The sequence below is a fragment of the Oncorhynchus mykiss genome, chromosome 18 (assembly GCF_013265735.2).
Source record: "Oncorhynchus mykiss isolate Arlee chromosome 18, USDA_OmykA_1.1, whole genome shotgun sequence".
In the NCBI taxonomy this organism is placed as follows: Eukaryota; Metazoa; Chordata; class Actinopteri; order Salmoniformes; family Salmonidae; genus Oncorhynchus; species Oncorhynchus mykiss.
The window spans coordinates 67,729,937-67,741,519 of record NC_048582.1 but is presented as its reverse complement, the minus strand read 5'-3'; positions in this window follow the sequence as shown (position 1 = coordinate 67,741,519).

Here is an 11,583-nt window from a genome sequence, read left to right as displayed (position 1 = left end):
CAGAGTAGTAATTTCTGATCCATTTTGAGCTACTATGATAGAACATGTTTTCGTTCATCAAAGGACAATGAGGAAAAAATGTGAATATTTTTTTGATTAAAAATGTACTTCTCCCTGAGAATTGTAGGTTTCGAACAATGTGTTTTCTATTTGTCGGTGTATTGTTTACTGACTGCTTGAGAGTGTATATCATTTTGATCACTTTGTTTATGATTTGAGAGCAGTGTTTGATTTTGAACACAGGTAAAACTGTTTTGAGGCGAATGTTTCATTTTGCAAGAGGAGTCAGAGGTTATGTAAATAGTGCTTGAAGATGAGGTTTTGTGTTTAATGTTTTCAGGAAATGGAGCAAGGTTTCAGAAATGGTGTTTTAGCAATTGAGGAAAAACTGTAATTCTACGTCACTGTTCATCTCCAGCTTCATCTTCTAATGGCACCCTATTCCCTAGTGCACTACTTTTGACCAAGTCACATTGGGTTTTGGTCAAAAGGAATGCACTTCATAGGGACTAGGGTGTCATTTGAGACGTACCCAATGACTGGTGACCATTTCATGCCCAGTAATGGTGTGGATATCGGACTCTATCCAATGTGGGGAGATCCAATCGTTCAGTGGTTTCTAATATCAGTGAGCTAGTTCCTGTTTAGTCTCGAGAAATGATTGAACGATGTGGGAGAATATTCTAAAATCACTTACTCAACATCACTTATCTAATCTACCACCTGAGAGAGAGAGAGCGAGAGAATATATGTCACATGCACAGTGAAATGCCTTTCCTGAAGCCCAACAATACAGTAATCAATCAACATGTAATACTAAACAAGGAAGAACAAAAACACACGAGATATAAAAATATGAAGAACTAACTAAATTAAGTAAGCATACTATTTTCACACACACAAGGTCCGTTCCAGTACCATATTTACAATGTGGAGGGATACTGGATCGACAGAGGTAGATATGCATAGGGGTAATGTGACTAGACATCAGGATATATGTGACTAATTTCGCGAGTCACGACTTCACAAGAGAGGCGTTTGAACATTTATTTGTATTATTTATCAAAATGCTTTTTTGGGGGGCAGAAATGAACGTTTTAACTTTCATGTACCTTAATGACAAACGAGTATGCCATCTGTAAATATGAATAAAGTTGTCAAATTACAAGGCTAGTTGGTTTAGCCACAGAAAAACACTGTGGAACCTTCCCGCTAGCAATGATCGGCTGAGATAATGAATGGGCTGGACATGCCGAGAGATGAGTTTCGGATTGGTCTGCGTGTGTAGCATCTTTCCGTCTATGAAATGAGCTCCTCGTTATGTGTAGATAATCAATTCTACTGCAGTTTTTTTATAAAGATATAACGTTAGCTATGGTGAACTACAAATCATTTATGTGTCCCCTGCTCTCAATAACATTGCTGACAGGAATTTATCAGGCGCTATCGACAAAGGTCAGTGGGAAAAAGTTGTGGTGGTGTACACGTCACGTGACGATCTGAAATGGCCCACCCACACAGACAGCGTGGTGAACGGCGCCTCTTCAACCTCAGGAGACTGAAGAAATTTGGCTTCTCACCGAAAACACTCACAAACTTTTACAGATGCACAATTGAGAGCATCCTGTCGGGATGTATCACCGCCTGGTACGGCAACTGTACCACCCGCAACCTCAGGGCTCTCCACAGGGTGATGCGGTCTGCACAACGCATCACCGGGGGCAAACTACTTGCCCTCCAGGACACCTACACCACCCGATGTCACAGGAAGGCCATAAAGATCATCAAGGACAACAACCACCCGAGCCACTGCCTGTTCAGCCCGCTATCATCCAGAAGGCGAGGTCAGTACAGGTGCATCAAAGCTGGGACCCGAGAGACTGAAAAACAGCTTCTATCTCAAGGCCATCAGACTGTTAAATAGCCATCACAAGGTGGCTTCCACCCGGTTACGTGACTCTGCACCTTAGAGGCTGCTTCCCCAAATACTTGAAATCCCTGGCCTGGAACACTAGTCATTTTAATAGTTTACACATTTTTGCTTCACTCATCTCATCTCAAGTATATACTGTATTCTATTCTACTGTATTTTAGTCAATGCCACTCCGACATTTATCGTCCTAATACTTATATATTCCTTAATTCCATTCTTTTACATTTAGGTTGCCTGTATTGTTGTGAATTGTTAGATATTACAGCTCTGTTGGAGCTAGGAGCACAAGCATTTTTGCTACACCCGCAATAACATCTGCTAAACATGTGTATGTGACAAATACAATTTTATTTGATGGACTACTATCAGGACTACTATCAGGAGGACGATCGTACCACCCTGACTCTCTATGACTCTGAAAATGATTCAGACAATGTGAACCAGAGTTACTTGACAACGGGCCAAGCAAAGCTGTACAAACAAAATGGAAACGAAAAAGGACATCTTATTTAATGAAAGCGGTTGACTGTTTTTCCTTCACTCTGCGGTCCAACTCATCCCAAACCATCTCAATTGGGTTGAGGTCGGGTGATTGTGGAGGCCAGGTCATCTGATGCAGCACTCCATCACGCTCCTTCTTGGTCAAATAGCCCTAACACAGCCTGGAGGTGTGTTTTGGGTCATTGTCCTGTTGAAAAACAAATGATAGTCCCACTAAACCCAAACCAGATGGGATGGTGTATCACTGCAGAATGCCCTGGTAACCATGCTGGTTAAGTGTGCCTTGAATTCTAAATAAATCACTGACTGTCAGCAAAGCACCATCGCACCTCCTCCTCCCTGCTTCACTGTGGGAACTATGCAAGTGTAAACTACACATGCAGAGATCATTCGTTCGCCTACTCTGCGTCTGACAAAGACGAAGAGTAATTCCTGTCTGAGCTTCTGCTTGTATAACAGAAAGCAAATGGCAGACGAGGGAGGGCCTTGTATGTTTGCTTGTGGGTAGAATAACAGTGTTCTTTATCACCCCTAGTGTCAAAAGAGAAGTGTTATTGGAAGTCGGGCTTCGTGTGTCTTAATGACTCAGAATTAAAAATCACCTGAAACCAGAAAAGCAGGCTCTGGATGTCTATTTTCCTGCTATAGCCTCGTTCTTTAAGGGCCAGCATGTGATTTTCATTGTCCTGAGTTGGAACGTCTACAACAGTCACGATAACAGCTGAAGACTCCCTCGGGAGGTAAAAGGGTCGGCATTTGACCATCGGGTATTCCCAAGACGGGTGAACAATGGGTCGAAACTTCCACCCCGCTCAAGTCAGCACACCAGTTGTTGTTGATGAAGAGGCAACTCCACTGTCCTGTCAGCACGGTGAATGGGAGAGTCCATCGAGTTGGATATCTTGTTTGACAGCCATGTTTCAGAAAAGCAGAGAATATCGCAAGTTACTGTAAATTGGCCAGTAGAATGGAGGGAAGAGGTGGCCGGGTTCTCCCTTCGCCTTAATCTCGCCAGGATCCCTTCTCTCTTGCCTCTGTAACGTTGGCGTTTCCTCTTGGGTAACCCAAAAATTGGGTCGGAAGTATAGAAAGAGCCCGGGGCAGATGAGTCGAAGTCAGGATTGAGGTAAGCAACTACTGATCTGACGTTCAAACGTTTTTGTCGGTTGTAAGAAATGATTGCGGAGTCACAAAATAGAAAAGTTGGGTTGGCGCAAAACGGGGGTCATCCAGGATGGACGGACGGACGGACGGGGGGACAGACGGACAATGGAGAAAGAGCCTGCACAGACCTACAGATTGACTTCAAGAAAGCAAGGGAAAGGCTGATATGAGGGAGAAGGTTGATTATATTTCATTCAATAAAGACATATCGCTTCCTCCCCATTCAAACACCTCTTTCCCCATCCCCACACACCTACCTCACACCCCCTTCGCCCACACCCACCTCACACACCCCCTTCCCCCCACACCCCTCCCCACACACCCCCTTCGCCCACACACCCCCTTCCCCCCACACCTACCTCACACCCCCTTCCCCCCACACCTACCCCCACCCCTCCCCACACACCTACCGCACACACCCCTCCCCCACACCTACCTCACACTCCCCCTTCCCCCCACACCTACCTCACACACCCCCTTCCCCCCACACCTACCTCACACACCCCCACACCTACCTCACACACCCCCTTCCCCACACACCTACCTCACACACCCCCACCCCCCCACACACACCCTTCCCCACACACCTACCTCACACACCCCCACCCCCCCACACACACCCTTCCCCACACACCTACCTCACACACCCCCACCCCCCCACACACACCCTTCCCCACACACCTCTCACACACCCCCACACACACCCTTCCCCCCCACACCTATCTCACACACCCCCACACACCCCCTTCCCCCCACACCTATCACACACCCTCTTCCCCCCACACCTACCTCACACCCTCTTCCCCCCACACCTACCTCACACACCCTCTTCCCCCTCTTCCCCCCACACCTATCTCACACACCCTCTTCCCCCCACACCTACCTCACACACCCCCTTCCCCCCACACCTACCTCACACACCCCCCTACACCTACCTCACACACCCTCTTCCCCCCAGACCTACCTCACAGACCCTCTTCCCCCCACACCTACCCCCACCCCCTCCCTCCCCATGGCCATATATCTCTCTCCCTTTATTAAAGATCTTAGCGGAACCTTTCAGATATTCTCTCCCTCTCCTGCATATGTGAGCCGTTCGTTCCCCAAGATGCATTTTTAGCAAAGTAGTTCTATTAGCACACTGGGTGTAATTGAATTAGGAGATTATACCACAGGCTGTGCTCAAGAACGTACCACCAAGCAAAATGTTTTAGACTCTTCATAATTGTGCAGTTATCCTGTATATAGCAGTTGATTCATATTCCTCTTAATGTGATTAACCAATATGTAACGTGATTAGTTTTGTTTTTGCTCCAGCAGATTTCACCAATCGTTTAAAATCATGATTTAAGTACACGGGGGAGTTCTTGTTGTGGTATTTACCCCGGGGGGGGAGGGAGGGTGGGGGGGGGGGGGGGGGGGGGGGGGGGGGCTGGCTCGTTCAATGATGGGTTATAATGAAATAAGCTGTTAGAGACATGATGTAAAATAAGAACATTGTTGTTTTATACGACTCAAGATGGGCAACACGTCCAATAAAGTCATCCGAACCTTTCCTGGAAGTGTTTTTCTCCCACAATCGAAAGTTTGGGAAAGATTAACACCTTTTAACACGATGTCGTTTAATATTCTGTGTATTTCAGATCAGGCCACCTACTGTGCATGCTGTGACTTTAGCTACAGTGTCACACTACAGTAACAAACGCATCCCTGCTTGTCACATATAAGCAGACATTTTGAAATAAAATAGGCTGTTATCTCTATTCTCTTTTCCCTCCATATCAGACCACCATTGCAGACGTACTCTAAGCTACTACGGTAACCACACAGCAAAACCAAAATGGGTTCTTTAAAGTGTTGCGTAATACTACTTTACATTGTAGCAAAGTGTCATTTCTTCAGTGTTGTCACATGAAAAGATATACTCATATTTGCAAAGATGTGAGGGGTGTACTCACTTTTGTGATATACTGTAGGTATATGGTTGGATGACAAGTCCTTCAAAGGTTGGATGGATAATCTTGTGAGGAAGCTTAAATTGGGTTTTTATTTTTGTAATCAGGCTCGCTTCCCACTAGAAAGAAGCTTGTTCAGGCCACTTCTCTCTGTAATTGATTATGGTGACTAGTTGTATATGCATGCAGCCTCCTCTGTCTTACAGAGACTGGACTCTGTTTGTCATACAGCCTCCTCTGTCTGTCAGAGACTGGACTCTATCTAGGTATCCTTGCGCTTTATTACAAATGCTAAGTCACTCAGCCACCATTGCACCTTGTACCAAATGGTAGGTTGGACCTCAGTAGTATATGCACAGAAAGCTAAATTTGTATGTGTTCATCTACAAAGCCCTTTTGGGTAAACTCCCTCTTCACCTCTGTTGTCTGGTCTCCTTCCCCACCAGAAGTTACCATACCCAGTCTGCTAGGTGGATGCTATGCTATGTTTGTGCCTCTGAATGAATTTAAAATATTGATGGGAGACTGTTTCAGAGGAGTGGAAATGTTTTTTTTTAAGGCTGGATCATGTTATATTGTTGTATGTTTTAAAGATGTAATGTATTGATTGTTGCGACCTTGGCCAGGTCTCCATTGAAAAAGAGACTGGATCTCAGTAGGCTTTTCATGGTTAAATAAAATATGAAGGCGATGGGAACATTGAAAAAAATAACTCAAATTGTGTTTTAGGTCCTAATTGACCATGAAAGAGAAAATACATATAATGCAATATCTGTCACGGCTGTTAAAGGAAGAGGACCAAGGTGTAGCGTGGTGATCGTACATTTTCCTTTATTAATCAAAATGTCGAAACAAAACAATAAACACTACAAAAACAAACCGTGAAGCGAAAGGCTCTGTGCCCTAAACAAAGTCAACTTCCCACAAACACAAGTGGGAAAAAGGGCAGCCTAAGTATGGTGCTCAATCAGAGACAACGATAGACAGCTGTCCCTGATTGAGAAGCCTACCCGGCCAAAACATAGAACTACACAACATAGAAGATAGAATACCCACCCCAACTCACGCCCTGACCAAACCAAAATAGAGACATAAAAAGGATCTCTAAGGTCAGGGCATGACAATATCACAATTATCTCCTGGTGGTGCAGAGGGTTAATGACTGCAGAGCTGAAGAATGCAGGTTCCATCCCAAATAATTGAAGCTCAGTTCTCATCTACTAAAAGAGAGGATGTCTTTATTTTGTCCAAATGTATAAAATAGGTAGAAATGCTGAACATAGACTTGACTGATAAAAAATATATTTAAAAAAAAAAAAGTTATCACCCCATATTATTCCTACTTTGACATGCTTGAAATAGTTATCCTAGATCAGCAGAATTAGTTATCCTAGATCAGCAGTCATAGTCTAGGATACCTTGTAAATATGGATTAGTTATGTCTAAGACTAAAAAAAAGGAATCGTGAACTTCCTGATTGACCATACTGCCATGGCTACAAGATAAGAGAGCTTCCCTGGTGGGCCAGCGAATTAAAGCCCTGGCTTTGGGAACCACACGTTGTAGATTCTAAACCCCACAGGTGCAGATTGTCAACATATGAAGTGTATAAAAAAATATATATGGTTGTGTTTGTATGATTACATGCTGTTCAAACGTTCTATGAATTAGATTAAGGAGCTACACATTTGCATGCTGACATTGTTGTGGTAATATTAGGTCAAACTTAAATATAACATGTTCTGAGGACCTCGGTGACAAGGTAAAAGGTCGTTTGCGTGAACATCAACGGAATATCATGTCAAAGTTCAAATAAAAAATATACTATGAACGTCGTAAAAACGGACTTTATCGGAAACTGCGCCAATGTGAATAACACAAGAATACTTTTGGAACATCCCAGACAACTCCCATAACCTAATGACATGTTCTGGCAGCCTTTGAAGAACGAAGACAAGGTGTTGTGTCAACGTTCCATCAACATCATAGGGATGTCATCACAACTAAGCACATCTGGTGTTTTAGGAACCAAACTCCCACAACCTAATACATGTTCTGGGAACCTTTTAAATGACTGAGAAAGGCTGTTCTGTCAACATCAAAGGAATATTTTGTGTACCCTGATACAAACACTATCTGAATGTCAGCACAACTGGAAAGTTTTAGTGTTTTGGGAATCTCTTGTCATATCCCTACAAAAGTTCCCATAACCTAAAAGTACAATTCAGAGAACCTTTAAAAGAACAGATGAAATGTGTCCTGAGAATGTTCTTGTAAACATCAGGTGAATGTTTTACACAAATACAACAGCCACAGGACAACTTTGTTAGAAAATCGTAAACGACATTCCCCAAATCTGAAGAGATATATATATATATATATAATAATAATAAACAACCTACTCCACAATTTCAATCTACTTAGTCTTACTTCAGGCCTGAAAGGATGAGACATCACCACTTAACACACCCTGTAACTCTGACGTCAAATCTCTCACACCCAAAAACCTCTCTGCAGCTGCCACCACAACCTTTATTTTCTGGGACTTACCGTCCATCCCTGCATTACAGTTGATAGCCATTGCTACAAATGTAATCTCACTGAAACACATATCACTTGTTGATTTAGCACTCTGTTCTGGTACAGATCTACTAGTCACTCCACTCCTCTCAGGATCCCTCCCTCTGTTCTGGTACAGATCTACTAGTCACACCACTCCTCTCAGGATCCCTCCCTCTGTTCTGGTACAGATCTACTAGCCACACCCCTCCTCTCAGGATCCCTCCCTCTGTTCTGGTACAGATCTACTAGCCACACCCCTCCTCTCAGGATCCCTCCCTCTGTTCTGGTACAGATCTACTAGTCACACCCCTCCTCTCAGGATCCCTCCCTCTGTTCTGGTACAGATCTACTAGTCACACCACTCCTCTCAGGATCCCTCCCTCTGTTCTGGTACAGATCTACTAGCCACTCCACTCCTCTCAGGATCCCTCCCTCTGTTCTGGTACAGATCTACTAGTCACTCCAGTCCTCTCCTCTCCTCTCAGGATCCCTCCCTCTGTTCTGGTACAGATCTACTAGTCACTCCACTCCTCTCAGGATCCCTCCCCCTTCACCCATCTTCCTTCACTGCCTCAGCAAATTACAATTTCTGCACGACTCTAACCCTGGAAACCTCAACCTACCTCTCTCACACAGGACATTTCTGATCCCCAGCCCCATGGGCACCCCTACAATTAACATATACCACTACTTTCCCCAATTCCACACACTCCTTTGTCTCATGCCCTTCTGCACATCTAGGAACCTCCCTCCTACACACTGCTGCCACATAGGAACCTCCCTCCTACACACTGCTGCCACATAGGAACCTCCCTCCTACACACTGCTCCCTCCTACACACTGCTGCCACATAGGAACCTCCCTCCTACACACCGCTGCCACATAGGAACCTCCCTCCTACACACTGCTGCCACATAGGAACCCATAGGAACCTCCCTCCTACACACTGCTGCCACATAGGAACCCATAGGATCCTCCCTCCTACACACTGCTGCCACATAGGAACACATAGGAACCTCCCTCCTACACACTGCTGCCACATAGGAACCTCCCTCCTACACACTGCTGCCACATAGGAACCTCCCTCCTACACACTGCTGCCACATAGGAACCCATAGGAACCTCCCTCCTACACACTGCTGCCACATAGGAACACATAGGAACCTCCCTCCTACACACTGCTGCCACATAGGAATCTCCCTCCTACACACTGCTGCCACATAGGAACCTCCCTCCTACACACTGCTGCCACATAGGAACCTCCCTCCTACACACTGCTGCCACATAGGAACACCTAGGAACCTCCCACCTACACACTGCTGCCACATAGGAACCTCCCTCCTACACACTGCTGCCACATAGGAACACATAGGAACCTCCCTCCTACACACTGCTGCCACATAGGAACCTCCCTCCTACACACTGCTGCCACATAGGAACCTCCCTCCTACACACTGCTGCCACATAGGAACACATAGGAACCTCCCTCCTACACACTGCTGCCACATAGGAACCTCCCTCCTACACACTGCTGCCACATAGGAACCTCCCTCCTACACACTGCTGCCACATAGGAACCTCCCTCCTACACACTGCCGCCACCTAGGAGCCTCCCTCCTACACACTGCTACCTGCACATGAGCTTGACACCTGTAACCACGTACATTTATTCAGCACAAAAGCTCATACAGGATAACTTATATATCCTAACATCACTTGTTGTCTGTTCTTTTGCTTGACAAACTCTTCTGTTTCACCACTCACGCCAACCTGTCTGCGTCGCACCAAACGACGAGCAACACAAACACCGGGAATCTTCCCCTTCAATTGGTCAGCTTTCACATTTACCCCTGCCCCAGTAGTCACTCCTTTCAATTATGCCTTTTTTTTTTGAGAGCAAAACAATTTACAACTCTTGCCTCCATCGCCTGCTTCTTCTGACCAGCAGAAACACAAACAATTATCACAAGACCACTTCTGGTTACCCTCACCTTTTCTACACACACCCCCCAACTCTGTTTTCACCCACCTTGAAACCACAAATGGATCAGCCAAAAGGCAGGGGTCTACTTTTCCCAAAAACGTCCGGTTTTACTTCATTGCAGACACATTCCAGCTCTCACGATGCCCGAACACAGTAGGTATTTTAAAACATCAGCTAACCACATCACATGATCTGATTGGATGCAGCTGTCATTCACCTGATCGGTCACACGGGCTTTCACCTTACTCCCAGTGAAGACAAAAGCATGTCAACTCTAGCCCTGGATTTGATCAAAGAAACAGCTGATTTTCCATCCTGTTAGTTCTCTGCTTATGCTACACTGCCCCCTGAGGGTGGTTTTATGTACTGCGCCTCTCTGTGGAGGACCCGGCAGGATTTCATAGGACAAAAAAGAGCAGTAATTTAGCACAACTTGTTCGGGGAAAAAGAGACAGAGAGAGAGAGAGAGACCATGCCATGCCATACCGCGTGGCTTCTCTGTCAGGTTGAGACTGGTCAACTACTATTGCTTTAATGTATTATTACTGTTGTTGTAGTTGCTGTTAATGGTAATCACATTTCCACTACTACTATAATTATTGATGCCTTATTGCTGTTGGTCCCACCATGTGTTTGTTACATGCATACTTTGAGAATGTAAGTCATTTAACTTGCCATGTCAATAAAGTCTACTGAATTTAATTGAAATTGAGAGAGAGAGAGCTTTCAAGGCCAAAGAGAGAGAGAGATTTTTGTTGATGTTTTGTGTCTTCTCTCTTTTGTTTATTTAATTTCCTTTGGCAATGTAAACACTCGTTTCCTATGCCGATGAAGTTCCTTTGAACTGAATTGAGAGAGAGAGAGAGAGAGAGAGAGAGAGAGAGACCCACAAAATGAAGTAGAAACTGAGCTGCACTTCCTAACCTCCTGCCCAATGTATGACCATATTAGAGATACATATTTCCCTCAGATTACACAGATCCACAAAGAATTCGAAAACAAATCCAATTTTGATAAACTCCCATATCTACTGGGTGTTTCCTATGCCGATGAAGTTCCTTTGAACTGAATTGAGAGAGAGAGAGAGAGAGACCCACAAAATGGAGTGGAAACAAATCCAATTTTGATAAACTCCCATATCTACTGGGTGTTTCCTATGCCGATGAAGTTCCTTTGAACTGAATTGAGAGAGAGAGAGAGACCCACAAAATGGAGTGGAAACAAATCCAATTTTGATAAACTCCCATATCTACTGGGTGTTTCCTATGCCGATGAAGTTCCTTTGAACTGAATTGAGAGAGAGAGAGAGAGAGAGAGAGAGAGAGAGAGAGAGAGAGAGAGAGAGAGAGAGAGAGAGAGAGAGAGAGAGAGAGACCCACAACATGAAGTGGAAACTGAGCTGCACTTCCTAACCTCCTGTCCAACGTATGACCATATTAGAGATACATATTTCCCTCAGATTACACAGATCCACAAAGAATTCG